The sequence below is a fragment of the Lygodium microphyllum genome, chromosome 9 (genome assembly GCF_053477565.2).
Source record: "Lygodium microphyllum isolate KBCC chromosome 9, Lygodium_microphyllum_v1.1.10, whole genome shotgun sequence".
NCBI lineage: Eukaryota > Viridiplantae > Streptophyta > Polypodiopsida > Schizaeales > Lygodiaceae > Lygodium > Lygodium microphyllum.
The window spans coordinates 127,062,019-127,074,128 of record NC_141143.1 but is presented as its reverse complement, the minus strand read 5'-3'; positions in this window follow the sequence as shown (position 1 = coordinate 127,074,128).

Below are 12,110 nucleotides of genomic sequence, written 5' to 3'. Positions count from 1 at the left end.
CTTAGTAGGCACATTGGATTGACACTTGAGATATTCTAAGACTCAACACATTGTGTGTTATATGGATGATATGATACAAGAGTTTCATGGATCATTGCCAATTGGCATGGAGATCCAAATGGACACATAGGACCAATAAAGCAAAGGATTTTTGAACTATCGACTTCCAGCAGATCCATATCATCCAACTCAAAGGAATCACTCACCACATCAAAATAGTCGATCGAGAATTATATGCTTCACCTAAACCTTGTATAATACTTGCATGTAAAAAAAAACACCTGCATGAATCCCTTTTAACAAAAATACTTGCATGAATCTCTTTTAGCAAAAATATCTAGATAAGTGCATGAATAGAAGCAATACAAAACAAGGCCAATTTACCTATAAGCCGATCTGTTGAAGATAAGATTGAATCATTGCTAATCAAAACCCATTGCAAATGATGGACATAAGAAAACATCAATCCCATCAAACATAAAAATCACTAATTAAATGAATAAATTTTGACACCTCAAAATATGGCAGATTTACCTATAAATTGAGCTACAGAATCTTTGCTCTACCTTGTGTTAAGTGCTGCAACAACAATTGATCCTTAATTTAGAACAAGTATCAAACCCTATTGTAAAGATAGTAGAAAAGGGATAATGTAGAGAGGAAGAAAGAGAGAGTATGTGAGTACGCAGGAGAGAGAGAAAGAAATGAGCACCTATCCAATCTTTCCCAAATTGATCTCTACAAAAGACAATAGCAAGAGTTAGTATTTACATGAAGGTATACTGAAAAAACAGTAAAAAAGAGAAAACATAGACAGAGAAAGAGAGAGGGAGAGAGAGATGAGCACTTATGCAATGTCACCCAAAATGATCTCTGCAATAAAACAACAACAAGGTTTAGAAATAACATTATGTTGTATTGAAAAGATATCAACAAAAAAAAAAACAAACAGAGAGAGAGATTAACACATTTGCCTCTTGCTCCAAATAAACTCTGCAAGAAAACAACAATTAAAACCAACATCGAATTCTATTGAAAACACAACATAAAAGAGAAACAACACATAGAGAGAGGGTAAAAAGAAAGGAGAGAGAGATGAACACCTCTATCTCTTGCCCCAAACAGCCTCTGCAATAAAACAACAATAACAATAAGAAATGACATCAAACCCTATTGAAAAAATAGCAAACAAGAGAAAATGCAAAGAGAGATGGGCACTGTGTTTTGCCCAAAATCTGGAGTTGCATGGAGAAGAAAGTGCAGAGGTAAGCAGAATGCTCAAAAACCTAATTACTCTCAGCAGGGAGCTTCAATGGAGACAAAAATTCATGGGTATAGAGAAGAGAGGGAAAGTGGTATGTTGCTCAACTTTTGGGTCAAAATGATTTCGTGAGAGGAAAAAAAACCGAAATTGAAAATTCTCCAAAAAAGGAGGGGAAATACGAGGTGAGAGAAACTCAAATTTTGTGTACTATTCATTATCCCTTTTTTTAATCCCCCACTACCCCTTTTTTTAATAGAAAACCCAAGATTTGGAGAGAGAAGATTCACCCTCCATGGATGTCAACATATATCCTTCCTATTGGACAATCCAAAAGGCCCACATCTTAAACTATATTATTTTTAAGGGCCCATTTGTGAGTTCATGTTTTTCCTAATGGAAGTATCAGGGAGGTTTGGATCACCATGCTCCTCTTCGTTGCTTTGAGGGATTCAGGGTAGATGATTAGCCTTGACCATCATTGGTAACTACTTCAAAGTCGAACTCTGAAGGAACCATCTCATCATTTGGCCTTTCACATATTCTTTGTTCATTAGGAAGGACAATGCCTCATGGTCCACATAAAATTTGAAATGCATCGATAGCAGGTAGTGTTAGAATTTCTCCGAGGAAAACACCTGGCATAGCATGGGATCAATCCCCTTAAAATCTTTATATAACCATTCAAACACGTCCAAGTTTCCTTCAAAAGATCATGTACGATTGACAGCTCTTCTTCTAGAAGACTGATACCTACCTCTAGGTGTCATTCAGTATGATTAGCATCCACAAAAGCTAATTGCTTTTCACCTTCTACTTCATGGATGAAGGTCCCACGAATTGCTTTTGGGTATAGATCTGACTACTTCAAGGGAGTGGTCTCCTCTTGTAGGATTGATAGTTGTTCTTCTAGAAGACTGATACCCACCTTTAGATGTCACTCAGTACCATCAGCATCCACAAAAGTTAATTGCTTTTTACCTTCTACTTCATGGATGAAGGTCCCATGTTCCGACTCCTTCAAGGGAGTGGTCTCCTCTTCTGATGCTCCACTGTAATTGACTTCCTCTTTCAATGAGGACTGAGCTTGCTCCTTGAGATGCTAAAAGGGTATAATGGCTATTTCAAATTTGGTTTGGGAATTAGTTACCTCTTGGCTCGAGGACTCATCTTTTGAAGATGCCTCCAGGAACATCGCACAATAGGAACCATCTGAGTTTTGTTTGGGTGGTAGAATTGGTGGTTGTTGCAATGGTGCATCATCATCATCCTCTCTGGAGAACGGTAAATTTGGGAAACAAGAGCAACTACTAAAGGAAGGCTTATTCTACTTAATCCATTTTTGATAGATATGTTGCATATACTGCAACCTCTGGGACTTCACACGCATTTGTATCCTCTGCAGACTAGATAAAGTTTTCCAATTCACTTTCATAATCTTCTTTTGGATTGTCATCATGCCTCTTTAGACTCTATCTCTGCCTCTATAGGGGCTTTTTAAGAGAAGAAAAAAATTCTATCCTCTATTTTTGCATTTGGCTCTTGAAGGGAGAAAGCATGAGCAAGAGAGATGTGAGCTATGACAGATGGAGTAAGAGAGAAAGTGAGAGAGACTCAAGATGTGGGAACTCCAACAGTCACAATGTGTGATCGGTTATCCTTTTTTCAAATATCACTGAAAAAATAAAGAATAAAGTGATAGTGATGGGTGCCCATTTCCAGTAGTGTGCAAGTGTGAGTATTGTCAGTATAGTAATACATGGGCGGCTAGGCACATGCACCTTTACCCAGAACCTCCCACTTAAAGGAAAATATGCCTCGAGTGAAGAGAAAATAAGAAAAAAAAGGGACAAATTACAATGTGTACATACAGTACAATAGGATAATGAATAGAGGGTATCTCATATCCAATGCCCATCAACTTCCTTAGGAAGGAAAAATGCTCTGTTGAGAGGCTTTTTGTAAGCAGATCTGCAAGATTTTGGTCATTTGAGATCTTGACAAGGTCAAAAGATTTTCCTCAATGACCTCTCCGATAAAGTGGTATCGCACCTCAACGTGCTTTGTCTTTGCATGGAAGATCGAATTCTTGGCTAATTGGATAGCACTCATAGAATCAGAATGTAGTGTAGTAACCAAGTCAATCATACCAAGGTCTATCACCAAACAGTCTAACCAAAGAGGCTTCTTGCAAGCCTTAGTGGCTACAACATACTCAAGCTCTGGTAGTAGAGAGTTACGTGCATTTCTGCACCTTGGACATCCAAGAAATAACACCCCTAGCAAATGTAAACACATAGCCAAAGGAGCTGGATTTTCTACTATTTACACATCTTGTGTAATTAGAGTCAATGTACCCCATGACTCTTGTATCCTAGCCACCATAACATATGTGCATTATGTTGTGCCCTATAGGTACTTCATGATACCCTTGATGGCATCCCAATGCCACCTCCCAGGTGTAGCTATATAGTATGCCACAACTCCCACTACAAAATTTATGTCAGGACGAGTGGTTATCATGGCATACATCAAACTACCTAAAACTGTGAATGCATAAGAGATCTTGGCTATCTTGGCTTTCTTCTCATCAAACTATAGATAATTGACCTAGCTCAAGGCAAAGGACAACCAATAGGCTATACATCCTGCATATGAAACCACTCAAGGACCTTCTAGATATACTCATTTTGTGACAAGTAAAGAAGCCTGTGAGACAAGTCACACATATTTTGCATCCCAGGAATATGTGAGGCGTGTCCCATGTCTTTCCTCTCAAAGCTCTTCTTGAGTTGACATTTCAGAGTATCCAACTCATTATGAGCTCTCTTAGAAATCAACATACCATCCACATAGAGTGCCAAAATCAAAAGGCTGCCATCACGAGCCTTCTTCTTGTATAAACATTGATCCATATCACTGCATGTATAGCCTTGTGAATGCCTAAAAGCATCAAACTTGTGGTACCATTCCCTAAGTGCCTACTTAAGGCCATAAAGGCCCTTTCTCAATCTACACACGAGGTGTTCCTGACTTTTTTCTCAAATACCTTAGGCTGTTGCATATAAATGTCCTCATGCAAGTCATCATGTAAGAAATATATCTTAGCATCCATCTAATAAAGGTTTAGATCTCTAATTGAGCAACCAATGCTAGTACCAAATTTAGAATAGTCATCTTGACTATAAGAGAAAAGACTTCCTTGAAGTCCACACCATGCTCTTGTTTAAAACTCTTAACAACCAATCTAGCCTTATAGGTAGGCTTAGGACATCCAGGGGTGCTCTTCAACTTGTACACCCATTTGCATGGCAATACACAATTTCCACTAGGCAAAGGAACCAACTCCCATGTATGATTTTTTTGTAAAGAGTCAAACTCTGATTGCATGGCCCTCTCCCAAGAGTGATTATCACCATGATGCATGGCCTCATCATAAGTGAGAGGCTTATCTGCATCTGTCACCATTGCATAATCAACAAAAGGCTCAAACTACTTAGAAGGATGTGTGGCTCTAGCATAGTGTCTCAAGGCAGGTTGAGGAGCCTGCACATTCTCTCCAATAACATGGTCATGGGCCACTAGAGCATTATTTGCTACTATAGAATGTCTAGTTGGTTGTAGCTCCTCTTGAAATATAACCCTACGTATCTCGACTATCCTCTTAGGTTACTTATGCATCTTTTCCTCATGAAAAACTACATGGCTATAGATAACTTTCCAAGCCTATGGTTCCCATAGGCGATAGCCCATCTCGCTTGCATCCCCATAACCAAGAAAGATAAATTTCATAGACTTAGGATCTAGCTTTGTGCACTTTTCCTTGGGTATATGGTAGAAAGCCTCACAATCAAAGACATGCAAATGATCATATGAGGGAGGGTTTCTAGACTACACCTCCTCTACAACCTGAAAGTTAATATAACTGCAAGGAGATCGATTGATCAAGTGTATGACAATAGTCACTGCCTCAGCCCAAAATCATTGTGGTAAGCTTGATTGGCTAAGCATACTATGGACCCTTTTCTATATTGTCCTATTCATGTGCTCAGTGCTATATCATTCTGGCATGGGTGTATGATGCGGTCAATTGACGCTTAATACCCCTCTCATCACAAAACTGCTCAAAGGCTTTAGAGACATACTTACCCCTATTATCTAATCGTAGGTATTTTTGTCTATCCCAAGACTAGCTCTCAACCAATGCAAGCCAACACTGAAAGGTGACAAAGTACTTTGCACCTAATGACTAATAGGGCACAGGTCCATACTAGACATCAAAATTAACAAGAGCCAAAGACTCGCCCATGCATAGAAAGCCAAACTTCTTATGCGTACTACCTGTCTGTCTGCATATAAAAAATGATCACATGACTCAAAACACTTATAGTCAAGGGGCAAAAAATACTGCAAACAAGTAAGCATTTTCATTCTCTTTAAGGACATGTGACCAATGTGACGATGCCAAAGAGATACATGTGGAATTGTAGCTATAAAAAAAACATGATCTATGGATCAAGATACAACCAAGGCATATAAAGTGCTAGGCTTGACATCAAGTGCCAAGACAAGGTTCCCATGGGTGATCTTCTAAGAAGAATCACGAAAGGAAACAAAGTAACCCTCATCATCTACTGTGCCAAGCAAAGATAAAACTCTTCATGAGAGCTAGTACATGTCGAACATTATGCAAACTAAACATACTACTTGAATCAAACTATAGACGAATATTACAATACCAACTATCTACAATGCCAAGCCATTTCCCAAACGGAGAGATCCAATCATGCTATGATAGGAGTGGAACCACTCTCTATGAGGGGTCACATGAAAGGAAGTCCTGAATCCATCAATCAACACTAAATAAAACCAGATAAGGCATTAGACACAGTGACTTATCCAAAGAAGAAGCTACAAGTATGTAATCATCATCAGAGAGGTTGCTACACTACAATGATCTCTTCAATCTTAACATTGGAGTTAGTAGGGTCAATGATGCGATCATCAGACTTCTCATTGGCTTTCACTTTGCCCTTTTCCTTGTGCTTGCCATTGCACATTTTATGGCACTGCGGCCTAATATGTCCTGCTTTCCCATAATAATGGCATGTCAAATACTTACGTCCATCAGACTTACTGTGAGACTGTCCACCACGGGACTTAGAATGAGACGTTTGCAAGTCTCTACCATGTTCTTGCTCTTACCATCATGGCGACCCTGAATAGTAAAAGCATGAGAAGTAGAAAAGCATCCATATTCTTCCTATTGATCTCCTTTGTCAAGAGTGCACCCTTTGCAATAGATGATTTTAGCCCATTCTTGGGCATATTTACACACATAGCAATATGGAATGTGTCCCAAGACTCAGAAAGTGTGACCAACAAGAACAAAGGTGGAAGATTGTCCTTAAACTCAATACATTGTGATGATAGCTAGCTAATGATAGCATGAAACTTGCTCAAATGCTGGAAACATTGGTACCTTCCTTCATACAAAGGTCCAAAAGTTGCTTTAGCCAATACATTTGAGAAGTAGGACTCTGATTACCATAGAGATTATGGATTTTCTCCCAAAGATCCCACACAGACTACCCATTTGTGACAATATTATAATAAACCTGCTTGTTGAGGGATAGGATAATCGTGGACCTATAAAGCTAATCTGAGTCATCTCATACATCTTGATCTTGACCTTCATGCTTAATGCTTTTATATTTGATCACACTCATATGAGATTTTTCACTAAAACCTACCAAATTTGGGTCTTTCAATAGCCATTATTACTACCATTCAACTGTTTAATATTGAAGATGGCACTGTCATTTGAATGACCAGCCATATTGCAAGAAAAAGAGGCACAATACTATAGATGAAACATGCTACTGTAATACCTACAAACAACCCCAAAACCACTGCCAAAACAAGAGGTATGGACCAAATAATGAGTTGCCCATAAACTATGACCAAAATAGCATCAAATGGAGGAGACTGCTCTCATAAATAATACAACAGGTTACAATTATAGCATGTTGAAAATGAGGTACAACATACTCAAGCTCACAGCAAATAAAATCCAAAGCTTAATGTAACATCCAAGTGTCAAGTAAGTGGATCCCATTGGAAAAAAATGCAAATGCTAGACGAGTAAACAAAACTCAAATCCTCATGTGAGTAGCATCCAAGCATCCAAGATACATCAAGTACATAGGTGGGAGCATAAGACCCAATAAAAGCTTCAAGCTTGTAAGGTCATAGACCTCTGAAGCATCCAATGAAGTAACACACAATTGATGTCAAATGTTGTAAGCTCAAATGCATTCAATAGCATAACCAAGCATAGAACTTCAATGTCATGCACTAATACATCTGATAAAATGTACAAATATCATGAAAGAGCATTAGCCACAGACTATCCCTGTTAAAAGCTTGTTTTCCACTATATGTACAACAGTCAAATGACAATCAAGACTGAGCAAAATTGAGCTCAACCAATCAAAGCCCAAAAGCATTCCAAGAGCATGGTCAAGCATGTGGCAACAACCATAGACAGCAATGTATCATCTCAAGTAGCTGGAAGCATCAACAAGTAATAGGCATATTCTTTCATTGATAAAATAACCTTCAGCCCTGCTTATTATAATAGTAAAAATGACAATAAATCTAAGCTAAATATGGGTTCAAATCAGTCTAAAAGCACTCCAATACATTGGCCCAAACATTCCCCAAGTGTCCATCATCAAATGAGTATCATAGGAGCATCACATAATCCAAGAGCATGACATTTCCCAGATAAATAACATTCAGCCATGTTATGACAACAGTGATATCTATGAGAAAATTGAGCTAGAAGAGTGCTAAAATTAGTCCAATAGCATCTCAAACCAATGACATATGATCCCCCAAGTATCCGACAACAAAACATAGGTATAAAGGCATCCTAAGAAGCATATATAAGCTCCAAACATTGAAGATATTATTATCTCTATTTTATGACAACATGCTATCCTATTTGCTTAGTTAAAGCTAAAGCTCAATGACTCAAAACCAATGCTCAATGTTAATGGTCAATGTCGAGAGGAGTGGTAAATAATGCCAAAGCCTTTGTTCAATGCTAGGGAGTGGTTGAGAGCAAGCACAAGTACTTGAAATTGGCCACAACTAAAAAAACGTGTTTGTATTTCTAGCCATGAATATTGAGTTGAACGCTCCTTGAAATAAGCTCAATGTAGGTTCAATATTTCCCTGAGATATCCCCAATAGGTCTTGAGAAGTCTTAGAGCAATGAGAGCTTAATATGAACCTCAAGAGGTAGAGCCATGGCTACAAATGGTGAATCCTTGCTGTAGATAACTCAAATGAGAGCTGAAGCAATGTTCGATTGAGCTCAAGTTCACAGATAACCTTGCTCTGATACCAATTGAAGGGAGAAGCCCAAGTGGAAGCATGAGCAAACAGAAGCAAGAGAGGTGTGAGCTATGGTGGATGGAGCAAGAGAGAGAGACTCAAGATGTGGGAACTCCAATAGTCACAATGTGTGACCAGCCTTCCCTTTATTCAAATGTCACTAAAAGAATAAAGAATGAAGTGATAGTGATGGGCACCCATCACCTGCAGTGTGTAGGTGCAGGTATTGTCAGTGTTGTAATGCACAGGTGGCCAAGCACATGAGCCTTTACCACCAACAACTCTACTATTCTGTTTGTCTCTATCTATGCTTCGGCCATGTAACACGGAGAACAATACATCCATGCCTCTATCTCACTATTAGAGGTGACTTATGAAGTCATTATACGTTTAGGAAAGAGGTATTCACCCATTGACAAAGACTTTTCTTCTTTTGAGAGTTGGCTTACAGTGCCCACTGTTAGGGGCTATGCCTCTATTTTCTTGGGAAATATCTATTTGATAGCTTCCTTGTCTCCTGATGTGCCATCAGTAACTTCATTGGAGGATTCTGTCAAGACTTCAATGGGAGTGGGTCCATTACCTTTTTGCAAGCCATACAACTTTAGCACCACTTTGTTGGGTCCTTTGCCTAGGATTAGGATCCCTTTGAACCAATTTGTTTGTGCCCTTGCTTTAAAAACCATGGTCTTCCCAATAACATAGGGTATGAGGTCCCATAAGAATTTTGTTTTACCATCAAATGTGTCAACCAATAATCTCTTCCTATGAGGGTTATCTTTACATATGGGAGAATGCCCAACGGCTTAATTCTGCTTTGGTCTACCAGTCTGATAAGCCACTGCATAGGTTGCATACCTTGCAAGTCTAGATCCTTCATTGTGACATTTGTCATTATGTTCACTGATGAACCTCCATCAATCAATGCATCCACTATAAAATATCCTTCAATTCACACACCAATCTCATGAGTACCAATATCCAAGAAGGCATTAGCTACATCCACTTCTTTCATAGGCTTTGGGGCTTTTTTGGACTTAGGCACACTGGTAGGACCAATCCTTAGGCCACTCTTCTTGTCAATATGCTTTTGAATTTCTTTCAATAGTTAGGAGACAACATCATTGACTGTCATAATGTTATATTTGGTTTGAAGGTGTTTTGGTCTTTAACCAAGTAATATTCTTTGATAGGATCCATGGGCTTCTCGAATTGGCTAGGGAATGGGGCAACACCCACTTTTATATTTCCTCTAGAAGCGATAACATCTACCCTTTTTCTATCCATGGGGATACTTTTGTATCCTTTATCTCTTGGACCTCTTGTCATGTCTCTGTAACTGTCTATGTATCCTTTTGTAGTGCTAGATGGCTTTGTACTATACCATTTTGTTATGTATTGTTTGGTTTCTCCTTTGAAAGATTCAACTCCACCATTTTGGTAGAGGGAATGTTCTATTTTGGAATTGCAAGTTTTCTTTTCTTGGCATGTGTTATTGCGGAAACTTCCAATTCCACCAAACTTGAGGTAGGCTCTTGGGTTTTCTATTGGGTATCAGGGGTAGCTTTCATAGGGGCTGAGGACTAGGAAAATCTTTTGCAATGTGGCCTTCTCCATTTCATCAAATGCATAAGGGTTTGTAGTCCATGGAACTTCTAGGATTTTGACAATTTGGTGAGATGATATGTCCATTTTCTCCGCATTTGTAACAATCCACCTATGATCTCTTGCCACTACCAAAATGTTGTCCCCTCTGTAACTATGAGAGGAAACCTCCTTGGTTTGAAATTAGGACCGAACTCTTTAGGCTTTGTTTTGATATCCTACGTAGTCATCTTAGATTCCAACTGGTTGAATCTTGCTTCTTCATATTTCTTCCTTCTTTCATGCATCTTCTTCAGAAAGTAGATATCTTCTGTATGGTTCTTCCTTAAATAGTACAACATGACAAAAGTTCTTTGTGTGCTCGATCTTTTTGTAGAAGTCACATACCAATTGATCTTTCTTGCCCTTGTACCTACTACCGACATATAACATTTGCTCATCTTTAGAGGTGCTTGGTTCTTCTTTAGATTTTACCTTCTTTTCTTCTTCTAGCATGGAGGTCTTAATGTCAACAAGTTTAGGACTAGGCATGTTGTTTAATGTAGTCGACACATTATTATAGATAGGAGGGCAGGCTTTTTAACAACACACCAATACAAATACCTTCATCCATCTTGAGATCAATTTGTGCAAGATGAGTTAAGAGACTTTCCATGTAGTTGAAGTGATTTGCAAGAGATGTGTTTGATTTCATATCTAGCTTGAAAAATTCAATCAATAATCCATACTTAGATGACTCTGATTGTGCACCACACAAGGTATTTAATCTCTTCCATGTATCATTAGAGGTTTCACAAGTATCCACATGGTGGATGTAGTTGTCATCCAATTCTAGCTTGATGATGGCCTGTGATTTGTCATCATTATTTTGCCAAGTAACTTCAAGGTCCGCATCTTAAGGATTCTTCTCCTTGCCATTAGTAATGGCCCAAAGACCCCTTTTTTGAGTTGATACGGGTTTGTTAGGTGTGAAACCCAACCCCTTTTTTGAATTGAATAGTTGGAGAGTCTTTGCCTATGATGGTTAGCAAATCAGCACCAAAAACTCTTAGATTTGAGCAACAGAAGATTTAATTGTGTCAAGGGACATAAGAAATGTAGTGTCAAATAAGCCTTGATAAGTATCAATAGATACTATGCTTTCAAGCACTTGATGTTGAGAGTTTGATACTTGGATTTCTCCCCTCCTTGTTGATTTGATGGGAAATGCTTGCTGAAAATTTCAATTCTTAGTTGATTAGAGTGGCAGAGGTTTGGTTTGAGTGGTACGAGAGAGCAAATGAATTAGAAGAGAAGCTTGAAGTTGAAATGGCTATGGCAGATTAGGTTTTGCAGGACAGGGGCATGGTTTTTCTCTCTGTGTGTGCTCTATACTTAATCATTTCAAAAAAAAAATTAATGGAAATGAAGCTTAGCTAATGGGCTTCCAAAGCCCTATGATCCTAGACCAGATCGTAGCCTGCACATAGCACACACTAGGTGTACAAGTGACATCAGGTGCAAACATGGCAGCGATCTCAAATTTCTATGATGCTAGGAATATAGATCAGCAATATCATACTTTGAGGTGCTAGGAACCATCTCCTTGAGAAAAGGAACAACTCCCCATAAGGAAACATTAAGAAATATTGCTTGTAGAGTGAGATATGAAAGCTGTAAGTAGGGTAGGTATAGGCTGCCTATGGTTGCCATAAGGTGGAAGTTGAAGATGAAGTTAAAGATGAAGTCATGAGCTGCCATTGAGTTGAACTCAAGCTAAGAGAGTCTAAGAGAGTAAAGAGAGGAGTTGAGTTGAGCTTAGGCCATGCTTGATTGGACTCTGATACCATGTGAAAATGTC